This window comes from Monomorium pharaonis, chromosome 1 (genome assembly GCF_013373865.1).
Source record: "Monomorium pharaonis isolate MP-MQ-018 chromosome 1, ASM1337386v2, whole genome shotgun sequence".
NCBI classification, from domain to species: Eukaryota; Metazoa; Arthropoda; class Insecta; order Hymenoptera; family Formicidae; genus Monomorium; species Monomorium pharaonis.
In genome coordinates, this window is record NC_050467.1 from 40,691,847 (window position 1) to 40,718,081 (window position 26,235).

The 26,235-nt window shown below is 40.5% G+C and overlaps 1 protein-coding gene and 1 long non-coding RNA gene across 5 annotated transcripts in view; one reads left to right on the forward strand and one right to left on the reverse strand.

Annotated features, from left to right (window-relative positions):
* LOC118646360 overlaps window positions 1-22,420 on the reverse strand; it is a 179,341-nt gene extending 156,921 nt beyond the window's left edge. The window contains exon 1 of the long non-coding RNA XR_004963921.1: window positions 17,716-22,420. This is a non-coding gene — a long non-coding RNA (uncharacterized LOC118646360). The remainder of the gene's footprint in view (window positions 1-17,715) is intronic.
* LOC105837447 overlaps window positions 1-26,235 on the forward strand; it is a 220,657-nt gene that overhangs the window by 145,544 nt on the left and 48,878 nt on the right. For all 4 annotated transcript variants that reach the window (XM_036288060.1, XM_036288098.1, XM_036288011.1 and 1 more), the window contains one exon: window positions 23,884-23,962. The gene's annotated coding sequence lies outside the window, so the exon portion shown is untranslated. The remainder of the gene's footprint in view (window positions 1-23,883; window positions 23,963-26,235) is intronic.

Consider the following 26,235-nt stretch of genomic DNA (forward strand, 5'->3'; position numbering starts at 1 on the left):
AAAAAAAAAAAAAAAAAAAAAAAACAACGAGGAAGTATAAGAAAAATACCGGAAAAGACGCGTAGAAGCGGAGTGCATTAATGGATGCCTCGGAGCGTCGCGACGCTCGCGCCTGCGGCGAACACACGTCGCGGATGAATAATAGCTCGCCTAATCGACACTCGCCCAGTCATTTTTCGTTTATTCATACACCCGTCGCTCTTTGCGAAAACAGCGTCTGGTTTACATTCTCCTTCGGGGGAAGCTCAAATAGAGGTCTGGTAGCTTCTAAACATCTATCGGCCGTGCTTTACAATGCACGCTTGACAAATAACGTTTACTATATTCCGCAGCGCGGATGTGTGTGCATCCCATGATGTTTTTCATGAATAACTTTTGTGCCTTATAAAGTGACGGAAGCTGAGCCGTGATAAATTTTGTCCCCAACTATATTTGACGTCCTGCTGAAATTTCCTTCTGAAATTTACAAAAAAAGAAAAACGGGACTTGGTAATATATCGAAGGGGAAATTAAATCAGCGCCACGTTACGGAATATATATTTTGCTCTTGCCCGTCGAAGACGTTAATTTGCGAGAAGCCGGAACGCCGATTCTCCGCGGGTTAGAAGATTGCCCTGTCTGCATGCGCTTGCTGCTCGCTCGCTCGTCTACCGATTGGCTGGTGCCGGCTTCGTCATGCTTTAACACGGTCGGAATTATTCATGTCACGTAGCTCGCGCTTTATACGGTATTGACTGCATGGTCCCCCGCCACATTGAATAAAAAAGAGCAACGATCGGAAAAAAAAAACAACAATACGAGTGCAAAAGTCGTATCTTCGAGCTCGCCGAAGCTCCGCGAATCCATCAAGCCGTCACCACGTGTCGACATTAAAAGAAAAAATTAATTTAGCGTTATTTCTTTAATATAGATTATATTTAATTATAACACAATTATCACGCTGAAAAGAGATTAAGGGGCAATATTGCAACAGATCCGATCCAATTGACAAAGACACACGGTCGTCAAATGACTAACAATTCGCAAAACGCAAATATCGATACGAGCTCGTTACACGATATGTATTCGCCGAAATCCGTTGTTTAATCGTCGCGTTATTTATTGCGAACGGGCAGATCCGATGATCATGTTGTCATAGCGACAAATCGCTCGCCCCCGATAGCCTTGAAATCGCCAGTTTATGCCGGGTATTTCATGCCCGAATCGCCTCGTACAATCGGGCTTGCTCTGAAACGATTGTTTCAACGTCGATTTTTTATCCGTCCGTTCTCGTCGACGAAGCTTCAACCCGTCGCTTGTATTACAATCTGGGAGGCGCATTAGCCGACGTCCGCAATGAGTTATTTAATGTTAGGCATTGTAACGTTAATGCTGAACACGTAGCAAGAAGCACAATAGCTTGCCTCGGGAACGAGATTGTTCGCGCTGACTATGAAAAGGGATTACACGTTATATTTCGAAACTCTGAATTCGCGTAGCACATCTTCCGCGCGCATCAGCTAATTGCGACATATTTAGGTGTGCAAGCTGCGTCAGAATCATCACATTCTCTTTCGCAATTTGCTGTCTAATCTAAAATGCAATGACGGCCGTTTCATAATCGAGACATCTTTTATCTTTATCGAGGTAACAGTTTCTTATTTCCGAGCGAATGAAAATTAAAGAGTTTTACGGAATTGTTGAATAACAAACTTTCTCGCGCAATTAAGCCCGTGCGAACTTGGGCTTAATAGAAATTTATTAGTTTCATTTAACAAAGAAATTTAATTATTACTTAATGACCGAGAGCCTTCGACCTGCGCACAAATTTTTATTTGGAAACGCTCGGCAAATTCTATGTATTTGTCAAAGAATTCGTAACTAGAAGGAAGTGCGACCGCTCTTGGGGCAGTTTCGGTAGGTGTAGAGTGAACAAGCGGTTCTAACAAAGTTTCCAAGGATAAACTCAGCGGTGTGAGAGACGCCAGAGCGAAATACTTCCGTACGCGCTGTCGCGTTGACTTGTTCAGCTTCTTCTATATACTTGACACACGGGAATGACATACCAATGGGGAATAGAAACTTTATTGCAAAAAGAATAAATTATGCGTGTAAAAGAAGCTGCTTGGATTCTGAACAAAAAATTACAATAATACTTTGTAAATATTCTATTATAATATACCTTTCCGCTCAAAAGTTTTAACACGCTTGAGATTTGCAAAAAGTTATATTTAACGAAAAGTTAAATATAAGAAAAGTCTTTAAAAATTTGTGAAAAGATTTATGCGAATCGAGCACACTATAACTTTTTTCTTTTTTTCTGTGAACTCTTTAGTTTTAAAGTTGAAATTCAAAAAAGAATTATTTTATAAGAAACGAATTTTTACACAAAAAAGTTTGATATCGATTGCGAGAGAAATCTCGCCACACTAATTTTGTTAAAGAAACATCTTACAGTTTAGAAAGCTTACTTTAAAATATTTTTGTTTTATTAATTTTTGTACGATGATGTTTAATTAAGATGTAAAACTGAAAAAAAAACACAATTTTCAATTTTATGTAATTTAAAAATAAAATATTATAAGACTATAAGACAGAAAGCTTTATTTTTCTTCTTTAAAACATATTTCTGACATCGTTTTTCCATTTTTTTTTTTCACTGAAATATTTGGTGAAATACGAGAAAATCTCAAACGTGTTAAAACTTTGATACAATATCTTTATTATAGTATATTTTTTCAGCGTACAATCTCTTTATTATAGTATATTTTTAATACACTTACGATTCGCGCGCGTGATAATCAATGAATATATCATGAACCTATTAATCACATAAACTTTACTTTTGGTATAATAACATTCTGTTGCTAAATATAGTTGACACAGTCCAAAGTGAACGAATCGACAAAATGGATTCAATGACTATTTCAATAACGAATAATTTTCAGTGTTGTAAAAGTGTACGAATCATTTGCCGAAAATAATCGTATTTGAATCGAAATCGACAAGCGCAAGTACAGCGGGACAAACGCGCGAAAAAGCGATTTCCGAGCATTCTTGTTCATCTGTAATACAGTAATTGCTATTGCCCATACGCGTCATCAACGCGTTTATTCGTCCGTTTTTTCGATTTATTTTTTTGACGTAATGATTAATTGGTTCGAATTGGCAGAATCATCAACAGAAAACGTTATAAGCGTCAAATTTCGCGCATGGGAGAGAATGTCTTGGAAAACAAAGAAGAATATATTCTTTTCAACTCGAACAATATTGTCCCACAGATTGAAGTTTGTCTTTTCACGTAAATCTCTTCTATTACTCAAATTACTGTCGACTTCGTGTTCTCTCACGTTTTCTAGCTCAAGCATTTTTCTGCCATAATAATGTCCCCTTCTCCCCCCGTATCCACGTCTCTAACACTCCATGAGAAACGTTACGCAATTCTCGCCGGCATTTAATTCCACCGCGACCTTCCGCCTTTCGTGTCTCTTAAAACTTTGGTTTTAATTAAAGTTTGTTCTATCTGTTACTCGCTTGTTTGAATCATTGCGGACTTACTTTCATTTCCGCTCCGTCGTTGGTTGCTAAACTTTTTTTTTTCTCGTCGGTACGCACACCTTTTTCTCGTCGCGAGTCCTAATTCTTTTTATGTTCTTCTGAATATTTGGCAAAAAAAGCGCTTTATCACATATGTTCGTATGCTTGTAAACCAAATTATAATTTCCGTCGGGTATATTTTGGTGTAGCCCCGTCAGTTGATCGGTATTAATCTCATTCAACGCGTATTTCTCAATATTTACCCAAAATATTTTTGTCATGTTGTGGACAGGCTATTATTCGCGATTGTATTTGCCCGTGCGATTCTATGTTAAACATTGATTCTGATCAAACGGCGTGTGATCCTTTTTTCGAGAATTGTATTTCACGATATTTTACAGAAATAAAAGGTCAGTTCGTGGAAATAAATTTATAATATATATTTGATGCGCGCAGAAATCCAAAAGCGCATTTTCTTTAAAGCAAAAACATTGAAGACACAAGTAATTGCAATTACAGCGCACTTTGTATGATAAAATTTCCATATAGAATGCAATGTGTCTCTTCTGTCGAGTTAAATGGCGAAATTTCATTTGTAACTCTTGACACAATACCGAAAATGATATCAATCTTGCATGCAAAAATGTTAACATAAATATCCTAATGACCAGACATGTATCTACATCTAATATTTTGTACAGATGACTCATGTAAAATAAAATTCCGTGAACAAACAAAGAAAAGAAAATGCATTATTGTTTATTACGTCGATTTTCCAAGCTGATTTTATCAGATGTTTATTTTTGCTCATCTTATGAAAAACTTAATTATTGCAAAATTCGAAACGATAAAATAAAAATTCTTCTATAATAAAAAAAATTATTTGTGATACATAATAAACTATTGTGTGAATGTTCGTACACAGATATAAAATATCTAGTTACTAGGGCAATTACTCTATGTAAAGCATGTCAGTAGTCATAAATGTTACAATTAATAGCTTCAAGCATACTATAAATAAAAAAAAATACATTTGCTTAATATAATGTTGTACTGTATGCCGCGTATAAGGATCCTCTCCGTTTTTACAAGTGTACCTCTTTGCTGGTGCAAAATAGTGGCATTTGTCGAAGTGAACGGGGAAGCAAAAAAGAAGGAAAATGTATGAGCGCGATAATCGTCGACAATTACCGCCAATGTGGCAGCCAGTGCATGCAGCAAGAATTACGTACGGCCGATAGGCTGTCGCATTTATAAACGCCGAGTGGTGTGTAATGAAAAAGGAGGATAGGGGAGGTCGCGAACGGGAGTAACGCGGGACGCGGCAAGCGGAAAAGAGCGCGCAAAATGAACCATGAAATTAACGAATGGGGGTCCGAACTCATATCCGCGCGTTCCATTTTGCCGGCCAATTAATTATTTAAAGCGCTCGCGCTTGGAAATCCAACGCGGTTCTGTTGTTACTCATATTAACGTTTGCAAGATGGATGATAGAATAACCCGCACCCTCTCTTCTCCCTCTCTCCCCACGTTCGAGACCCCTCTTCGCGAAATGCGAGGTGTATGCATAGCCGAGCGATATGCAGAATGCCCCAGGCTCCCTCGCACGTTTTCTTTCTTTTACGGATTCTCTGGTTCCGTGACTAGATTCTATAACTTGGAATCGCTTTTAGATTCGCAAAGAAAAGAAGATACGCGTAGATTGGGCGCACTTTTTACGCTTTTTGCACAAATATTATTTTAATGTTACATTTCATGCCTTGGCCTTTGAAATATGATTGAACTGTATTCGCGGTAGTGAAATATACTTTCTATCTGTAAGAATTTGAAGGCCTTGATAACTCAAAATTTTATATTTCTCCTTAACGGTCTAAATATACTATTTGCTAGAAACATTTGTTAGTTAGAAATTGAAAAAAAAATCTTTTTAATTTTTTAGTGTCACCCTTTTGTACAAGCCTCTGGCTATTCTCTGATAGACAGGGGTATTTGCTCGGGCACCCATAAGTGAAAGGAAATCCGTGGGAATGTGACACTGAATAGACAGAATTAATGGAAATGACGGATTTGAGCGTAATAACCGAGAGCTTTGACCACCATTAGGTTTACCACTCTCGGCTACATTGAAGGTATTGAACGCGATTCGATCATCGTGCGCTTTTATACTTGCTATACATTAGCAAGTATAAAACGTATATATATTTAAAGATAAGATATGTGTTCTTGAATTACAAATTATAAATTTTGGATTAGAATTACCACTGAACTATAAATTAAACTATAAATAATCATGATATATGACTATCTACAGGGGCGATATGTTTCAATTAAATATATTTTTGAAAAGATAAGAAAGAGTCTGACAACAAATATATGTGTATATGCACTGAGAGAAAAAAATGCTGGTTTGAAATAAATATTTCTTTGAATAGCACTAATAACATATTTTATAGAAAATCAATAATATTTATTTAAAACAAGTTATACTCTATAATTTAGAAAATATTATTTGTCTGAAATAAATGTTATTGATTTCCTATAAAATATGTTATTAGTACTATTCGAAGAAATATTTATTTAAATCCAGCATTTTTTTCTCTGGTGTATTAATTATTTATATGCTATTAAATATTAAATTTTCTGTTAAATCTAATACATATATGTTTAATTATTAGAAATAATATATATTATTTTTAATAACTAAACGTAATAGCAAATAATAATACGACTAATTAATTAGGAAAATTGAAAATTATCGTGTGCATATGTGATTGCGAATAGTAGTCCATCGCGGGTTACATTAAATCCTATATTATCACGTAGCTGTAATATATAACATCTATGTTACTTGCAAATGGTGTATATGACTGTAGACTCAATGAACCACATCTACTAAGCATATCTCTGATTGAATGGGATATCAATTTGCTTTATTATGCGCACGTGGTTACAATTAAATTTCCAGACACGGATATGTCATTATTAACGTCGGACCGTCTCGCAAAATAGGTGAATTAAACAGCATTTGATGCCTAACTGTACCTATTGCTTTCAAATTACGACGTTGCATGTATACAGACGTAGCCTGAAAGGAGCAAATTAAATGGTGTAGTTACATCCTTAACGGAAGATGCAAACGTCGGAATACAGAACGCTACTTTTGCTCGATGCGAAGCCGCTGCAGCGTCGTTAGACGTGCGTGTCAAACGTGCAGACTCGATTACGAAAACAGGCCGACGCTTGACAAATTCGAAAACCTATACGCATGACCGCTCGCGTATCCGGCGAACAATCGCCGTTAACACGAAACAATGATAATAAGTCAAAGAATAAAGGGGCTGCGTGTGAACGTAACCGAGAGAGAGAGAGAGAGAGAGAGAGAGAGAGAGAGAGAGAGAGAGAAGTCCTTTTTGCGAGACCGCAGAAATGTATGCGGCGCGCGGAGAAAAACACAGGACGGGAGAAAAAAACTGCACCGCGCGCGGAAGCACGGGGGAACGACATGCAGATACCGTTGGTAATCCAGTGGGAAATGAAATAGAGAGCCGGTAATTAGAATATTCAATATTCGCGAACGCACGGGAGCGACGCGGCGTGTGGAGCGTGCGCGGCTACACGCGTAATATATGCCTCGCGTCCGTTGTATTTACGCGCATCGCGCGCGGTACGTATGTCAATAAAGATCATTCACCCGCGGATCGGTGAAATACGCTCCCGAATGTCGTAGGAATTGCGTTCGATTCACGTTAGATCGACGCGATCGCCGGGCCCCCGTGAAATAAATGAATGAAATTGATGAATCGCGAAGGAAAGTCGATCGAGCCCGGAAAACATATTTTCGCGCGATGGATGGGACTTTGCTTTGACAGCGTTGCTCGCTGCTTAATTCGAACGTATACCAGTGCTGCAGTTGCCACGTATTCGCTGCCACGGCGTAACGTATCCAATAAACCAGGGTTTATGTTTTACCTACGTGGAATACGCGATAAGAATGAAAAAGAAGAAGCGTACGTCTGGAAAACCGTTGTTCGGGAATTCACGAAACTGAAGATACGTCATTTCTCGACTTTTGCTTTATTGGGAAAAAAAAAATGACCGCATCGCTAAATGATATTCTGAAAACGTACGCGTGCTCAAATTTGCTACTTGAGTTACGGTATCGACACGCTGCTAATTGACAATGTTACGACGCCGACGGCGAGCTTCGTTACTATCCATTTGGCGGATGGAAAGGTATCTCGGACTTTGAGTTAGTAGCTTGAACGGCACGATGACCTAAGCGTTATTCCCGTTTACGGAGCAGTCGTTAATTACATTTAACGTCCCCATCACCAAACCGTCGCATCACGTAACATGGTGGATATACCGTCGGAACATAAATTAACTAATCGAGCGCGCCGGTCGTGACGTTCTCCAAGTTCTAATCTAGCATCAAGCTTAAACGACAAACCGAGAGATTTGCTACTACACTCGTGATCGGGGAATACTTGTAACGAATTATCGCCACGAAATAAAGGCCACATTTTCGGCGGCGTGAATCATGTTCCTGTTACCTTCTTCTTGAAAATAGCATTGCATAAATTGTGAGAACGTGTATGAGGAAAAAAATCAGTCTAAGTCATTTAAATTTTAATGGAAAATGCAAACTCGATTAGATCTGGAATATGAAATTCTGATTGCGAAATTAATCGAGAACTCTCGTTTCGTATCAGGCTTGCATTCGTCCTTAATGTCATTATGTTCTACCGTGAAGAATCACGTTTTATTCAAGGATTGTGTTGAAAGTTTTATTATTATATAATTGATCGTTACTGTTGATAGATTACGAGATTGGACGATTAGGGCTGTTTAATTAGGATTGAAACTGAAGCTCAAGACAAATTCTAACTAATACACGAAAAAAGGAGGCGATGGTTACAGGACACTGGCGGAAATGTCGGGTGATAAAAGAGGAACTGTAATTGGGGGATCGTTTGGCTGGCCGACGAAGCCGTTTCCACTGAAAACGCGAATCTTTTCGATTACCGGATTTTCGGCATTGTTCCGCCCGCCTTTGTTCGTATGAGCGTTTTTCCGGAGTTTCGCCAATTTAAAGTTTCCGCGGTCTCATCCACGGTGCCTGCCATTTCTTGCCCTTCAGTTTTCCACACTTTTCTTTCTTTCTTTCATCACATTCACAACTATTTTTCATTCTCTCACTCGGCACCTCATTATCCTGCGCCATTCATCCCCGCACTTTTTCTACCGCCTTTTATTATATTTACCACGTTGCTGCTAACAACATCTCTGGATGGTCTTTTGATCAGGCGGTTCATCGCGCGATACTAATGCTCCTTTCTCATTTAGTATCTCTCGGGTATAAATCCGACGATTGGCTTTGTCGTGTCACAATTCATTAGTTGTGTACATTATTTCTTTATCCCCCCTTTTTTTCTATTTAATTAGATTATTGATTTTCCTCTAACAAGGCTAACTTGTGCGTGTGCATAAGCATTTCGGTAAATGTGGAGAACAATAATCGTGCATAAAAATGCGGCGCTTGTTTCGGGACAAAAACGATATTGGACGATACAATAATCCTGCAATTACGTCGATTGTCGCGTGACTAAAGTTCAACGGTTGTTGTCGCGATTTCTGGTCGACCAATGCCAAATCCCGGCGCTGAAACAGGTCGTTTCGCGGTTGTTACACGTTAGTTTAGGGAGTAAGGGTCGATTAGCCCGGCAGAAGTCAGAGCTAAGAGCATAAAGCACACTCCTGAGCCCTGGTTTGGCCGATTGCCCGCGTCTTCATCCCTTCGGACACCCGTCGTCTACCCAATTCTCTCTCTCTCTCTCTCTCTCTCTCCCTCGCGCCGCTTCGATCTCCTCTTTCTCGTCGTGGTACAATTCTCCGGAGAGCCGAAAGCTACGGCGCCGCGTTTAAACGGAAGGGACGTGACGTTAAATGGGTACACCTAATACCCACGAGTCTGAATTATACGACACTCCTTACCGCTCATTTGGTATTCCGCGAGGATAATTTCACCTGAATCCATTAGGCGCTCGTGGACGGACGGATGGACAGACGAGTGGTGTTAGATCTCCGTCTCGTGTTTCGGAGACATGCAAACGCACGTTGTTGTCGAGCGTCGAGAAAACGAAGGAGAGAGGAAAGGGTGTAGACTCATTACGCGCCCGGGTCACATTCTTTAAGACGGCCCGTCCGATGCGCGTAACTGCATTTCGTCAACTGCGCTTCGTCGGCACCCCCGGGCGTCTTCGTTAGGCAACGAGAAAATACCCAGCTCGCCGTAATATTTTCACGCTGGACGGAAAAATGTTTTGCCATGAGCATCACGCTATTTTCTCCACGGACTCGCGCGCCGTATTTATTTATCGAACAACACACGGATAATCAATACGAATTGAAAACATTTTTTTAAATGAGATATAGCAACGCGAAAAGCCTGGATCGCGCCTCGATAAGAAAACTAGGGGAGGAGCATTAAAATATGTCGGCCCGCGGACATGCTTCTGACAGAAGTATGTCTGCAGAAGCGCAAAACACCGTGAAAATTTTTAGACGTACACACATACACACATACGTCCCATTGAATAAAGTTGGCGCATTAGATTATGGCGGAAATGTAACATATTTAATCATTCACGCGAAGGTTAAAGCGAGGTTAAAGCTCGAATAAAATGAATTTCTTTTAATTTCGTTCTTTTTGACGGCTGCTGTAATTAGCTACTAAATGATATGTTTTAACGTAACGGCTTTGCGAAAAATGCATTTCCACGATTTCATTCAACCGGTTCCCATTTTCCACGAAAAAAAAAAGGCACATTATAGCGATTGTAATCTTGAAATTCATTATTAAGCTCAAAGTATGATATTAATCCATTGGCGTAGCGGAATTCATTAATGTTTCTCGCTTCGGGAAACAGCGGCGCGGTCCGCACAAAGCGTCCAATATCATTCTTTTGATATCCAGAAGGGACGGGGAGCTCCACGACGAAGCGACACGTATCGCGTAACTCGGTGATCCAAAACGTCGGGCGGCAAAAACGTTATCTTCTCGGGGGAGGAAAGCTCCCGAGAGAGAAAGTAATAAAGTCGAAGCTTGTTTCGTCCCCTCCTTATAACTATCCCGGAGTATTTCGACAGCTGTCGCTCGAGGGAGAACGGTGATTCGTGTCCGGCCTTATCTCCACGCGATCGTCGTCTCACCGACGCATCGGCCGGCGGCGACGTCAACAGGTATCCGGAAGTTTTTCGGCCGTGCGCTTCGTCACGTGCGTGCGGTTCGCCGAGCTTCGTCAGAAGAAGGGACGGGGCACCCGTCCGCGCGTAGCGTCGCTGCATTTCACCGGGTTGGCGACGGGGGTGAGTGGCATTTTATTTGAGAACGAAGTGAATTCCCGGGCGCCGACGATGCCAAATAAGCTGTTTCCCGCGCTCGATACCGCTTAGCTTCCCCTCACCGCCACCCTCTCCTCTCCTACTTCGTTTCGTCCGCCAAATACGGCTGTGTGTACGGCACCGACAGATAAACAGCAGAAAAGCCCGGCTTTCTATTGAAGAACCGCCCAATTGAAACGGCAGCGCCTGCAGGCTCTCGTCGGTCGAGAGACGCAAGTGGGAAGATAACTTTTCGCGATCTACTTCTGGTCTTCCGCTCCCGCGAGGCCAAATGCGTATTAAACGAAAATCCGTAAGCGAATCCTCTCTGGGCGGTCTGCGCAAAGAACGAACGAACGAACGAACGTGAGCGTCAACTCTTATCTCTGCAGGACGAAGTGGCGGCAATTAAGGCGGGACTGTACTGAAAAATCTGTCGAGCATGATCCACAAAACTTTTGTCTGTTTTTGCTACGTTAAACTAAAAGAATAAATCGCGGATAATTCCACATTAAAGTTTCTCCAATCTTTTATAAATCCAGATCGACTTTTAAGCTGTGAAAATAATTTATACGCTTACGCATATTATAATAGAAAATCACAAAATTGATTTAATTTTGGTAAATTCCATCGATTAAATTCATCGAAACGTTAATGACTTTATTTTATGAATTTCAATTGATTTGACTTTATTTTATTTTCTAAATGTTTTATGATTTTATTAATTTTTTAAAAATTAGTAATTACAGTCATATTAAATGAGCTCAAATTTTTGCTATTGTCTCGCCTTGCTAATTACGTTAAATTCATCTTTTCGGCCTTATTTTCATCTTCATGATATGATCCATTACCAACGTGAATAAACAGCATTATCCGATGAACGAGGGATTAATTCAACTGGTCAAGCACTCGTATAGGATACTGAATATCTACGTTACATTGCGAATATCTACATTACATTACGTTGCCCTGTTTAACAAGCAAAGCAAAGCTTCGTTGAACACTATGCTGTTTGAAATATGCGAGATAAATATAAAATTCTGTTTTTTTATATAAAGTGTGCACGTGGCTTCATATTTTTCAAGATATACCAATACATTACGTTGCAAATGTCTGCATTACGTTACATTGCTCTATTTAATAGCTGATAAAATAAAATTTGTTGAACACCACGCTATTCAAAATACACGAGATAAATATAAAATAGTCTTTTCGTATAAAGTGTATATGGCTCCATATTTTTAAAGATATGTATCCAACATCCGTGTTAAAAGTATATCAGATCACACTTTAAAATTAGCATATGTAAATCATAAAGTTGAATAGAAACCCACTCTGCGTATATGTTATAATATAGGATCAACTATACAATCTTACAGTTACAGAAATAGTAACTGCTTCTCGTATTCCTTACAGTAACAAAGATTTCGTTTACACCGTAACGTTAGTTGCGGTTATTACACCTTCGCGTTCTTTCAAGCTCGCAAGCTCATATTGTATGGTACCTACCGTAACAATAATTTTATGTTGGAGCCTTAAAACAACGGATTGCTAGAGTAGCACGAGTGGGGTGCCTTGCAACGATAAAGAGAATTATGGTGTAAGAGCTGAAACGACGTATTTCTCTAACTTTACATCGAGGATCGCGTGGCGTTCTCGCATTCGTTTCGCACACCACACAACGTGCAGAAATAAAAGTGTCTTTGCTTCGCACCAAGTTTTTCTTATTCTTACAAATCGCATATTGTTAAATGATTATTAATTATTTAGCACACTCTAAAATTTAGAAAGGAAGAACAAAGTTTTAATTCTTTGTGTCAATTGTAGATATATTTTCGCTTTAATATAAATTTTATTATGAATTTTACATAAAAATCAAGAGCAAACAAAAAATTAAATAATTTTGGAATCAATAAGAGGATTATGCTGAAATTTTATGCAGATAAATGAAATAACCTATGAACTTTAAAAATTGTTTACAATACTCTGTAACATACACATCCTTAAATCTGTCAAGTTAGTTTTGTCAGGTTTGTAGAATTATACGTAAATGACTAATACTATCATCGTTTAATGAATATTATGTTGAATTTCGCGAGTATTGATTAACTTTCACATCACAGCGTAATTGAAACTGATTGAAATAGGGACGCAATCGTCTCCACCTTTAAAGTGTCGTGCACGTTATTGGCAATAGATTAATGAGACATCCGCCAGTCGATCAATTTCTCCAATACGATGGGTAACCACGCCTTCATCGAACTGTCACTTCCCTCTCGATCATTTCAGATGTATGTATTTCTATCTGTGATGAAGCATAGACAGATATCGAGAACGTTTCAGAAATCAAAGCAGGTTGATCTATCCCGGTAAAATAAGACTTCACGGAAAGTGAGATGATGATAACAAGGGAGAGAGAGGATGTATATGTGTAAAAGTGAATGAGTAAGAGAGAGAGAGAGAGAGAGAGAGAGAGAGAGAGAGAGAACTGTGATATCGAAATCACTGCGAGATTGTGGCGAACCGCGGGAAATAGAGTACGCCAATGAAGAAGAATGGCCACCAAATTCTCGACAGGTTCTTTATTACTTCTTCGCAGTGGGTTCCTGCTTCGGGGTTAGCGGAAGGAAAAAACGAAAGGCAAGCCGCAAACGAATTTCTTCCGTCAAACAGCGCGAAATCTCCTTCAGGAAGCGTCTGTCGTCGTCTGGAATGCCGCGAGATGAATGAGAGACTTGGACGGGGGGCAATTGCTAAATGCTTTTTAAGAGCCTTCATCAGTCAGTTAGGTCGCGCACGAGCACGCATTTCCAGACAAACTGAAAATGTGCACGCGACAAGAAATTAATTAACTCGCCCTCTCTCGACTCTCTATCACGGATATATTTAATCACGGAAAAGTAAAACTAAGAAATTATTTTATATCAAGAGGAAAATTTTATATCAAGGAGAACGACGCGGTACACTGTAAAAAAAAATTATGTAAAATTACACAATTATAATGAATATTATAATGAACAATTTTGAGACTTTACCTCTGTAGGTGTATAAATTTTTGCGTGTTTATAATTTTGCAGTACACAAGTAACAATAATTTATTTTTTAATAAATTTGTTTACAGTGTATACACAAGTGTAAAAAACAAATTAAGAAATTTTTGCAAAATTTATATACAAAATTATAAACACGCGAAAATTCATATTATAGTGTACGGTGTGTAGTCTCAAAAAATTACCCACTACAATAGATGTAATTTTTATAGTGTAGCATCTCGTAACAAATATTTTTTTCAAGTAAAGTATGTGCATATATATTTTTCTATATTTGTGTTTAATCTATTTATATTATAAAATCAATTGTTTTCGCAAACATTTTGAATATTTTGGATGCATTTATGTGTGCATTACAAATTTAAAACATACACATAGTTTCTGCTTTAAATATTTTTCATACTGCTACTTGAAATAGATCAATAAATATTTGTCGTGCATTCCAATCGGGATATCGAAAAATTCGAAATTACTTCTATGCGATTTCTATACATGTTGTATATACTCGTGTTTACACGAACGATTTCCCACATAGAATATAAACCGGGTCAACCGTGTACGAAACAAACAGATCGTTCTCTATTTCGATGCTTCGCGTAAAAAAAGATTTACATTGAATTAAGTTTACAAACGCGTGTTTTCAACGAAATACAAAATAGCAATTATTTCTATTGTCGTAATTTTAATAGTTCCAAATTTGCGGTTCGTTACGCGCGTTTAGAATTTCAATCCAATTTCTTGGAGAACAGACCCCTTTTTTTTTTATTATACAAACAATGATGGTTTTTATGCATTACGTTATTATGCGTCGTGTACATTTATAGATGCAGATAATGTTTTGCTTATATGTAATAGATTGCGTGTAAAGGAGCAACGCAGCTCCCCCGTGGGTATTACATCGTTACGCCCATTTTCGTGCCTCTTTGGCTTCTCCGTTAATGTGCATGCGACGACAGTATTCTATTTCCTTTTCTTGATCGCGTTACCTTATGTCTTCGCCTTGCAGTGGCATCAGTCGGCAACGGCGTGAATCAATAGAAGCCAACGCCGAGAAGTCTTGAAGCGAGAAAGTGGCAACCAATCGCGCTTACTTTAACATAGAGCGAAGTCGCGTTTAATTACACGGTGGCAATATTATTATCTGCTAAAAACTCCTCCTTTTTTTTATTACTGTCAGTTTAAATAGTCCCCACCGATACGAGTCTCACGTTCATCATACATCTGGATAGCGTGCTGCGCCATCATTTTTCCACGCTAATTATTCAAATGTCATCTCGTACTTTTTGCATTTGCAGCCACGTTGACGGACATTTACTTGGATACATTTTGTAGCGCGAACGCCGTACGAACGTAAAGCTTTATATGTTGAGACAACACGACTGACGTATCGATCCGCGTAGCACCTCATTTAAATGAAGTAAAACATGCACGGAATCGAGGATTTATGAATTCGTAGGATGAAGTATTTGTCGCATGATTCACTTTGTAAATCGGTCGAGCGTTCTTCTCAGCTTTAATTCATCTTCGCAGGCAGCACCATTCTGAATAAAATACAATTTCGCCGTGTCTTTTGTAACTTTTCGATTGAATTAAGTCAGATCCGGACCGAGTAAATGAACACGAACAAACACGAAGGGACAATTGGCTTCAGTGAGCAAATTGTTAATTCTTGTTTTTCACATTTGTTTGCTTAGTCTAAATCCGACTTTAAAACCAAAAGATATTTTGGCGAGATTGAAAAAAAAAATCGATATTATACTGGATGCACTTGAGCTTACAGTTACGTCTGTGTAACGATAAGATGTGTCATTTTGTATGGATTGCAATCTTACGAATAATATCTTCACATTTATGTCGAAGCAATTTTTTAAATGCATCTATGTCGATATGAGCCACGGCATGTTGAATTGGAATTAAAAATCTATTAATTTCTCGTATTTTAAAACTTTCTACGTTTCTTCCATTATTTTCTATAAGTTTTTTATTCCATTATCTACACGACGGTTATTCCAACAAAATAATTTCAAAACTATTATAAGTTTAAACGTTGTTGGAATTATATTTTTTACAATAAGTTTTTTACAAGTTTTGAAGATGCTTGTAGTATTGTTAAATCTGACGATCAAATTAATTTCTATTCCTAACTTTTAAAACAACTATATCGACACGCAGTTTAGAATTGAAAAACGTATTTAATAATTAATATGAAAATGTTATTAAACACAAAAATTCGCTTTAATCGAAAAATGATACTTCTTATGTCTTATGCTATTCATATATCGATCTAATAGCTTATTTATGATTGTATCATAAGTTTTTTTCTGCGACAAATGACTTCATTCTTTATAATTAAAGAATTTTCTTTTTTATAAAGTTTCCCTCAAAAAAACTTTCGCATATATTTTTAACCATACTCTATTATATTTTCAATTTGTTAAAAAACGAGATAGACTGCCAAATAGTATTTGGTGATCTTTCCTATTCGAGGAATTATTCGAGTGAATCTAATTATTGTTCCATGTCAATTAACCATATCTTTCAATTAATAGTCGATAATAGCGTTTGAGCAACGTACCAGGCAGATTACTAGGAAGTATTTAAAGCGATACGTAATTTCGTTTTGATGCAGGATTATTCAGTTAGTCAAATTATTCTATCAGATTTGCATATTATCGGTTTATATGCCAATTCATTACGTATTACCTCTAATAAATATAAAAATAAAAAATTAAAATCTACAGAGAATTGCATTATTAATCACGACACGATGTGAAAAAGATGAGCTGTTTTATGACGTGATATTTTGTATATGAAGCGTGAGAGAGATACAAACGTAATTAATTATAATAAATAAATAAACACTTCAACTTTAATAATATATGGAAACGTATCGTTTTGTGGCAGTTATTTGTGTCTCTGTGATGTAGATACAGCCGATATGCGCAATATGCAAATAATAATCTTCAATGTCCCAATTCCATCAAATTAATGCCGGTGCAGTGAACTATAGAAAATTAAGCCACAAAATTGTTTACGCTCGAAAATAACTTTTTTTCTTTTCAAAATTGACACGAAGCCAATATAGAATTTTGAATATTGTTCAAGAAGAATAATAATTTAATATTTTAAAATAATAATTTATTGTTACTGAACGGAAGACACTATTTTGCTGAAATGTCAAAAAATTTAGCTTGATATAGAGCTAAAAATAATTTTTTAAATATCAAAATAATTATGTCTTAAACTTTGCAATCTTGCTTATTCATACTTAAGCATCATCGATGTCATTATTACGTTTGCGATGTCTTAACCAATGATATTAACGATCTCTGATTTTTTTTGTTGCTATATTCATTGTAGGATTGCAATTAATCACGTATGAATACAGAGATACATTCAAATCTACAAGTAACATTTTCTTGTTGCAATTCTAATCTCACTAATGTGACTTTGCCAAAATAGTTTACCAGCAATCTGATAATTACGTTTTCATTTAGGTGTATCGATCATAGCCCCTGGCATAGCACAGCAAATTCAACTGGTACTTGCAAATTACTGTTAATAATGATGCTATTTCCGTATTGGTAATGTCAATTAGGAAGAGAAAAAAGAAACATATTTAACACTAAAATACGATACTTATTACATTAGCTTCTCTACATTATTTTATTTATAATAAATTACCACGTTTTAATTTATATGTCTAAATCGTGCACTTAGCATTTTAAACAAATCGTGATTATATATAAAGAAAAAAATACATTACGTGATTGTTGCATTCGTCGTTGAATCTAGGCGAGTGATGTTGTTTTACGACACGTAGATATCGGCAGGCGACGACGGTGCTTCCTTAAAATCAGCAGCGTAAACATGGCGATATTTTCTTTAAATTCCACTCTAATGCAACACGGGCATATCGCGATAGCACGCCATATGTACCGTCATCGATTTCTTACAACCATCCTTAATACTGTTTCTAGACCTATTTAAGAACGTTTATTTATAAATGTTAATTTTTAATCTCGAGAGGGAACCGCGCGCATTACCCACATCATATACTGCTACTTATTTCCTTAAACGCTAAAGGCACTTGAGAAATCGCGTTTTAATACGCTGCAAAATTATCGCGGCTATCAGTTAGTCGTCACTGATCAATTGTCCATCCGTCGTCAGCACTGACATCAACTGTGACAGAGGAATTGCGAAACCTCCGGGTTGTTGCAATCATGATCTGACGCAACAGCTTTCATAGATCACCGCAATCAAAGCGAACCGTTCGCGCAATCGGGATTCTCGATCTGATATCCAGGAGTGGTCGCTCGCAGGGTGATTCCAGATGGCCGGCCCGCCGCTATTTATCCGGACGGGAAGCGTAATGGCGGACGTACAATCTTGTTACTGCGCCGCGGTGATATGGGCCGGGCTATAGTGATTCAATAATTCAGTACCACGCTCCGCCGCCGGCGCTATTTCGTATCTCGAGAGTACCTGACCTATATGTGTACGAGGGAGAGGCGGCAACAAATGAGGGACGCAACGGGACACGGAGGTTCGAGGGTAGACACCTCGTTGTCCGATTCGACGACCACCTTGTCGTCGTCGTCGTCGTCGTCGTCGTCGTCGTCGTCGTCGTCGTCCGCACATCCAAGTTCCCCGGGTTACGCGGAACCCGGGATCCCTGAAAGCGTTTACGTTCACCCCCCGTTGAAAGCGCATAACCCTGGGCGAAGCTCGCGCGAGAACAATGAGAGTCCATCCTCGCCGTGAAACAATGACGAAACGCGCTCCGGTTAACCCCCCTGAACTGGAGATCGCGTCGAACCGCACAGATCTCCCTCCCACAGAGCCCTTTGTCCTATAATTGTTAGCCCGGCGGCGATAAGGCGTATCAAATGACGGGAAAGGAACTCAGCCGCGATATCGAACTCTGGATCGGGCGCGTCGCAATGAACATTGTACGTGGGCACGTTACGATCGTAATACGTTTTAATGGTCGTATCTGTGGGCCGCGTGATTAGGAGATAATGGTCGCCAATGGGTGGAGAGACACTGCTGTGTCTCGATGTGTATATCACGGCGATGAGATAAATGTGGCGGAAGAACCGTCGCGCGACGGAAGTTCCCTGGGGCTCATTCATAGCGAAGATTTCATCTCCGCCAAACCGCCATTAAGTGTTCCGTTATTTAATGTAACTTGAATTCTTATCCGACGTGATTCGCTCCCTTCGACAAAAGATTTCCTCCTGAATACCTCAATACCACTCCGCGGACATTACGATCAATCTCGTATGCGCGTCATATGCGGGAGATTTTTCCCTCGTCCACACGTCCTTCATATCGATCTTATCTCGACCGTCAAATTGGTCCACAAATTTTCGGACACTCGGTACGTGAAAAGCGTTATTTCCCTGTTATTGGAGGGCCGAAAGAGGCTAAGGTGCTGCTCCGAGAGAGATTGCAGGGGACCTCGTTGCAACCTTTGAAGGGGGCGCGCCTAGTCTCGAGTCGTCGGTCCTCGAGAAATCCTTCTACTACCAGGGCAACAAAGGATTTGGGATAATCCCGAAATCCTCGAGGTGTATACCAGCGTGTAGAGCGCTAAAGCGAAATCGCGCGGCGGAGCCAAAAAAGAATTCGATGCCCGGGCGCGGGTGTTCTCGCAACTGGCGCTTGTATAATCCAGAAATGACGAATCGATCAAATACGCGCGCGTATTGTTCTCCCGCCGTATCGTAAAACCGTATAGGACTGTCATGTTAGCACCTTAATGTCTTATATGGGATACGCCGGGAGGAATCTATCGGATGATGCATTATTCATGTAACTGTGTTGTTTCAAATAGCCGGCATTATGAATTTACGAGCGCGCCAGGGTTTTATATCACGCTGACTTTAAACCTGCGGACTTTAAATCAATGTCCCGCGTTTAATGCGTTTTAATAAATGTCAACTGCTACTATACCGTTAATTGTTTATATGCTTAAAGGTAACTAAAACTATTTCAATCAAAATTACAATTCAAGCAAACGTCTATTCCGATTGATTCGACATTTGTTTTCCTCAAGTGACCTGTGTGCCGTGTTTCATCGGTTAGAGCTTAACCGAATTTGCGATTTTATCTCGTGCACGGTTATTCGCGTGCGCACTGTTTTGAATCAAAATTGTAAATTACAATTGGAACACTCATTCAATCCGATCAGCTCGACATTTTTCCAGTAACTGGCTGTATGGCGTTTCATTTTTCGCCAATTGGAGGATAATCGAATTCGCGTTTTATCGATTATCACTCCGAGTTCCGTGTTTACACGCTTTCGCGTTTGCTGCGACACGCTTCGAAAACATCGAAAAAGATCGAAATGCAATTACCGGTATGAAAAACTCGCTGTGGCTTCGCAAGCAGGTCACGCATTCCCCTCCCCTTTGCCCCCCTGCCCACCCTCCTCGTCGGCGTTTCGCCGATAAGTAACCGAAAGTAATACACCCTCATGCGCAAGTTTCCACAACATGTTTTCCACATTAGCGAGAGCCACACCTCTGCGTAAGCATGAAAAAAGAATGCCGGAGGTACGTGTTGTCGACGCGCGAATTCATTTCCGACAGCAGTTCTCGCGAATGCTCTCGCGCCTTCTCCGCGTTCAATTCCCGCGGGAACGTCCCCCTAAAATAATCCCGGGCGCAAAACGTGTCGTTATAAAAATTCCATCGTCTCTCTTCGTGCCGTCACTGGCACGAGGAGAATTTTGTGTTCCTCTCGTACGCGGACGTTTTTCTCCTCTCCAAGCCTGCACTCTTTCGCGCGCCACCGTCATCGTTCCCACCGTCACGCGTTAAGCGCGCGCGCGCGACCCCGGCGTCTCCCGTCGTAAATCCGACTCTTCATAAATTTTTCATCGAACTTGGAGGAGGCACGTACGTAACCATCCACGATGGCTCCGTACAGAGAGAACTGCTCGTTCTCTCTGTACGGAGAGAATCCTATCGATTCCGCGCGCGCAAGCTGGCCGGCGCGACATGGCCATTATACTCGCGCGCTAATTGATAAATGCGAGTTGACGGTAACGGTGGTTGTGTCGGCGTTAATTGTAATAACGCCCCAGCGCAAAAAGACGCCGACAGACTTTCCCCGAATAAACGTTCGCCAACCATCATCAGCGACGCCGAAGCCCGCACCGCCAATCGGAGCGAGGGATGGGCGAACGACCGAAGGCGGAAGAGTTACGCGATAGGGCTTCCACGCAGCCGAACCTTCCGCAACTCAACTCCCAAAGGGCTGACTGTGGCTCGCGAAGCCGGACAGCCACGCATAATTAGTTACTGCAGCAATTGCCCGTGATTCCTTACAAGAAGAGTAGCTTCGAGCGTGCAGGTTCATCTTGTCGCTACCCTGTCGGTGTCTTCCCTTTATTCCGGTTTTCGACGAAATGGGTTGCAGTCCTGGTTCAAGCCGGCGCGAACTGTTGCAACGCTCGACGGAGCATGAATTGTGAAGGAATCTCGTATAATTCGGACGGACGCTGAGTGAATGTCGCGTGATTATTTAAGCGGAATGGCGCGATGTACGTTATCGCGGTAGTTATATACGAAACATCGCCAGAGGGATCTTTGTGCCAAATTAATAGGTTTCAAATGTCAGATCTAATCGTAATGTACACGAGATGGCAGTACGAAAAGTAGATTTAATTATAAGAAAAGGTTGTCAAAATCGCACTACTTCTTACACAACAACTTATAACAGAAAATGTGAAGAATATTTTTAAATTCTTTTACACCACAATAAATAAAATATCTTTCTTTTCTTTTTTTTTTATAATTTCTGTAATACTATAAATCTTTAAAATAAAGAACTTTGATAAGCCTGCACATGCACGGGTCTCCTAAATCGCATCATCACCGGCTGCCAAAATCGCAGCCTCTGGCTGTCTACCGTTCACAGAGTCTATAGCTCGTTCCATTCCGACGTAAAATTTCATTTCCAATAACGTCGTATTTTTTTCCCCAGAAATGCCGTATTTCCTTTCTACTTCATTCAATCTCATTTTACAGTCTCTGTACTCTTGGAAATCACTATTCATAGATTCTACATACTTTCCGTATTCTCTTTTAGTCATTTCGGTCGCCATTTGACTGTCCACTATAAAAAAAAGCAATCATTTATATCACGATAACCAAAATCTCGATCTAGGCAACGTCATGTCAGGTTTATACCTTGGCTTAAATAATATCTTTTGCGATAACTTCTTTACAATTCTTTAAGATATAGCATTGTAATTAAATTGATAATCAATTTAATTTGACATATAATTCCAACTTTAGTCTATAATTGCAATTTAAGTCCGACAATCCACATCATCACGCAGTTACATAAAACTGAAAATGTACATAATATTTAATAATTGCGAAACTGAAATTTTATTAAGTATGAAGATTTGCTTGATCGAAAATTGGTATTTTTTTTCTCTTGATTATATTAATTATAAATCAATTTAAAGCTCAATGTATTATATAAATAATATATAAATAATAAATATTTTATAATTTTGAATTTAAAATTGATTAAACACACACACACACACACACACACACATTAACATATGTAAACGCAGACGCGTTTTTAATTTAAAATATCGTTAATAAAATTATTGTACAAAATGTACGTGTGAGGACCACGATACTTCATTTTTTTCTATAAAGACAAGCTTTCAAATAGTACGTTAGAAACAAGTACAGCGGTTGAATTTTTAGGCGACATGATGCGATTTAGGTGTGCTTTCAACAACTTTCCCTTATTACAGATTAGTCGCGAAGTACAACGCTGGGAGAAGCGGCGCTGCCAAGAAATAGGATTTGCTTTTTCTAACAACCTATGAAACATCTGCATCTTTTAAAAATGCAGTTGTATGTATATTATACAGACTCCACGGAGGGAAGCCGCGGGAAGTGGTGTAACGATACCTCGTATAATTCCCGCGTAAAAAGGAAACAGAGTAGCTTCTTTATCTTGGCGCGGTTTGCGGTGCGCGAGCACTTTCTAAGGGGTAAGAGCCGCGTCTCGGCATGGTGGATAACATCCGGTTGACTTTAATGTAAACACGGAAACTTCGGGCGAGCCCCATCGCTCTCGCTTCCGAGGGCTATGGCAGCCGTCGCGCCGGCGGCCCCGATTAAAATTGACCGGCACACGGCCGGCGGTATGCGGCACAACGTGCCGCAACACGTTGAGAACGGTCGCAGCACTCGCGCATATTAAATCCGCGGCGGTACACGATTTAACTTCTCTCGTACAATGGATTTGTTCCGCGCGAGTTGCCGCGTCCCGTAAAATCGAACGCAATCGCTCTGCTGCCGCGGAAACAATATCTCCCGCGGCTTCTCTCATCCACGCTTTTTCCGTTCCTATTCCTTTCTCTCTCTCTCTCTCTCCCTCTCTCTTTTTCTCTATTCTCGACCTCGCCGCAGTTTCCCTTTTGCCCTTACCTCTCCCATCCCTCTCTCCTCTCCAGCCTCTCGCTTTCGTTCTCTTTAACATCGCGCCAGTGGCGGCGACGAGCGCTTTGAACTTTTCCAATTTTCACGCGATGAGATTCAACTACAGAAGCGAATGAGACGTCGGTTGTAATGTATGGGAAACGATCCTTAGTGGCGTTTGCGGTGACGATGTTACGTAGCTCTTACGTACTGACGAGGTGATCTCAAAGGAAACGAATATCCCGAGGAATTTCAGATAATGCCGAAAAGGCATTACTGGTTGGCTTTTAATCTCGTTTAATAAATACGGAGGTGAAAATATGACGCGCGCGCGTCCGTACAAACGGAAACGAACGTGACACCGCGGTGAAACGCCGCGAGGCCCAGCTATTACCGCTAGTTACTGTTATAATCGACGCGAAAGCGCGTTTACCAGGAGCGATAAATGATCCATTCACGTCTGATTTCAGGATGCCGACCGCTGAGAGACGCGACTGTCGTCGCGCCGTCCATGTAGCCCAGGAGAAATTGTCCCAGTTCGACACGTAGGTAAGCAACGCGATAAATTGACCGACCCCCGGCTCGGGTGACTTGAAATTCAATTGCCGGCCTGCCACTTAACATGCCACGGGCAACGAGCCGCAAATTCTTGCGCCGCGCGCCACGCCGTGCGACGACGGCGCAAATGCGGTAATTCCGTTAAGAACGTTCGTTAAGCACGCGGCACGAAAGAAAGATTTCCCGAGGGTACTTGATACCGTAACGAGTTTGCGATGGCGCGCGGCATGCTGTCGACGACACAACGTGAGCGTTCGCACACACGGAAGCATCCCAAGCGAGCGAGGGATGGCGCAAAGTTTGGAAAATTTCAGTTTCGAAACTCGCAGTTTCCCACCGCCACCACCTACCTGTCGTGGACACGCACGCACGCACGCACGCGTGTAGGGAAGAATATCCGTTGGTTAGCGATTCGTAACAATCGTTAAAAAAATTAACGTAATATGTCATCATAAGTAAACTCGTCGCCGCCGCGCTTTGATCTCCGCTCTGATGAGCACCGCGCGCGTAATTTAGGCGGCGATGATACGCCGCCGCGGTACCGCCCGCTCGGTTATTCATCCCGCGATAAGCTTCTCTCACGTCGCCAGATTTACATTTCGGGGGACACGCATATACGCTTTTCGCAATTGAAATTCAATTTATCACAGGGTTTTGCAAACCCGCGCGGCCGCGGTCAACTTTACGCGCGGGCGCGCGGCTATAGGAACGGAGAGGACGAAAATAAATCTGCCGCGCGGTGGTTTTACTCCTGGTGATTGACTCGATTGCCGGGGTGCTTCCGGGGTTTATCTGTTGACGCATACAGGTAAATGCACGGACGAGACGCCGCGCCGCTGCGCCGCCGCCATTTAGCCGAGCCAATTAATTAATGCCGCTCACTCACTGTGCTGCTCCTTTTTCATCTCGGTACGCGTGAGCCCGTTATACGCTTCGCATATCGGATATCGGGGGTCCGCTACAGAAAATGTAGAGCATTATCTGCTCTCAGTCAAAGTTCATACCTCAACCACTGCTTCGTTCAAATTCCCGAGTTAAGCGAGTAATATTTTTTATATTATAACGAGGTAGAGCGGGAATACAATGCAGCTTTTGTTCGTCCCTTTTTATCCCGTTTTCGTTTAGGATTAACATTTTAACAGAGCAATTGTGTCGAAACAGACTGCCTATATAAAATATAGCTGAATTTCGATCACTGTTACATTATCCGGATATAACCTGTGTAAGCATATATAAATGTTCAATGCGGGGAAAAAAAAGGAACTGCGGATTAATAGTCAACGCCGATTAAATATGTCGGTAGCAATAATGACGATTATATCAATCGTGATTTAATAATATGTATAGTAATTATGTAATATGAGCAGCAAATGCAATTAATTTGAAATAGCGCTATTGACCGCACGGTCCAGTAATCACGGGAATCGAGATTAGTTGAAATGGCATACGGATTATCTCGCAAAGTAACTCTCAATTCATTATTGTGTATTTAATATCTCACGTTTAGCATGCGCTGACGCACCGTTGCGCAGCACGTCTCTTCGACATCTAATTTTCATGAAATTTCCCGTGCACCTCATAACTGAATACTTCGCTGATACCTCACGCAGATGACGTACATAGAATAATCGAGGGGCCGCGGTGGTGGAAAGATTGTGAAATATTGAAAAACTAGTGAAATTTTTTAGTGATTCAAAGTTACTGACCACGACAGAGAGAATATAACAGACAAAGCTCTCTAGAAACGTTCGATAAATTAATATATAAAAAGAAACAAAAAAAAAAACGCAAACTATTACCAAAAAATACGAAAAAAAAAGGATACAAAGAGAGATAAAATAATATTTATATAAGTAAGAATTAAAAGAATAAGAGACAGGGAGAGAGAGGAGAGAGAGAAAGAGCGAGTGCGTTATTTGCAGCAATTCGTGGGCGTGAGGTGAAATGTACATCAAACCCAGTATTAATCGACCTTCCCGGTTTAAACCCGGCGAGATCCGCCGTACGTTCTGCCGCGTCGGACCTGACCTGATGTCGCGTAAACATGGTTAAACAACGGGAATGGCCGGCTCTCGTGTGATCTCAATTATTCCCGGCGCGCGGGCCGATTTCGGGGCGCGTCGCGCAATTAAGGCAGTAGGATACGCGGCATTCGGGATCTTGAATCGAACCAACTGCACGATGACAATTACGTCTCGATCGCCCCTGGCTCCAGCGATCCACGATCGACGGGCTGCTCGCTCGCTTTCTCCGTTTACCTCGGC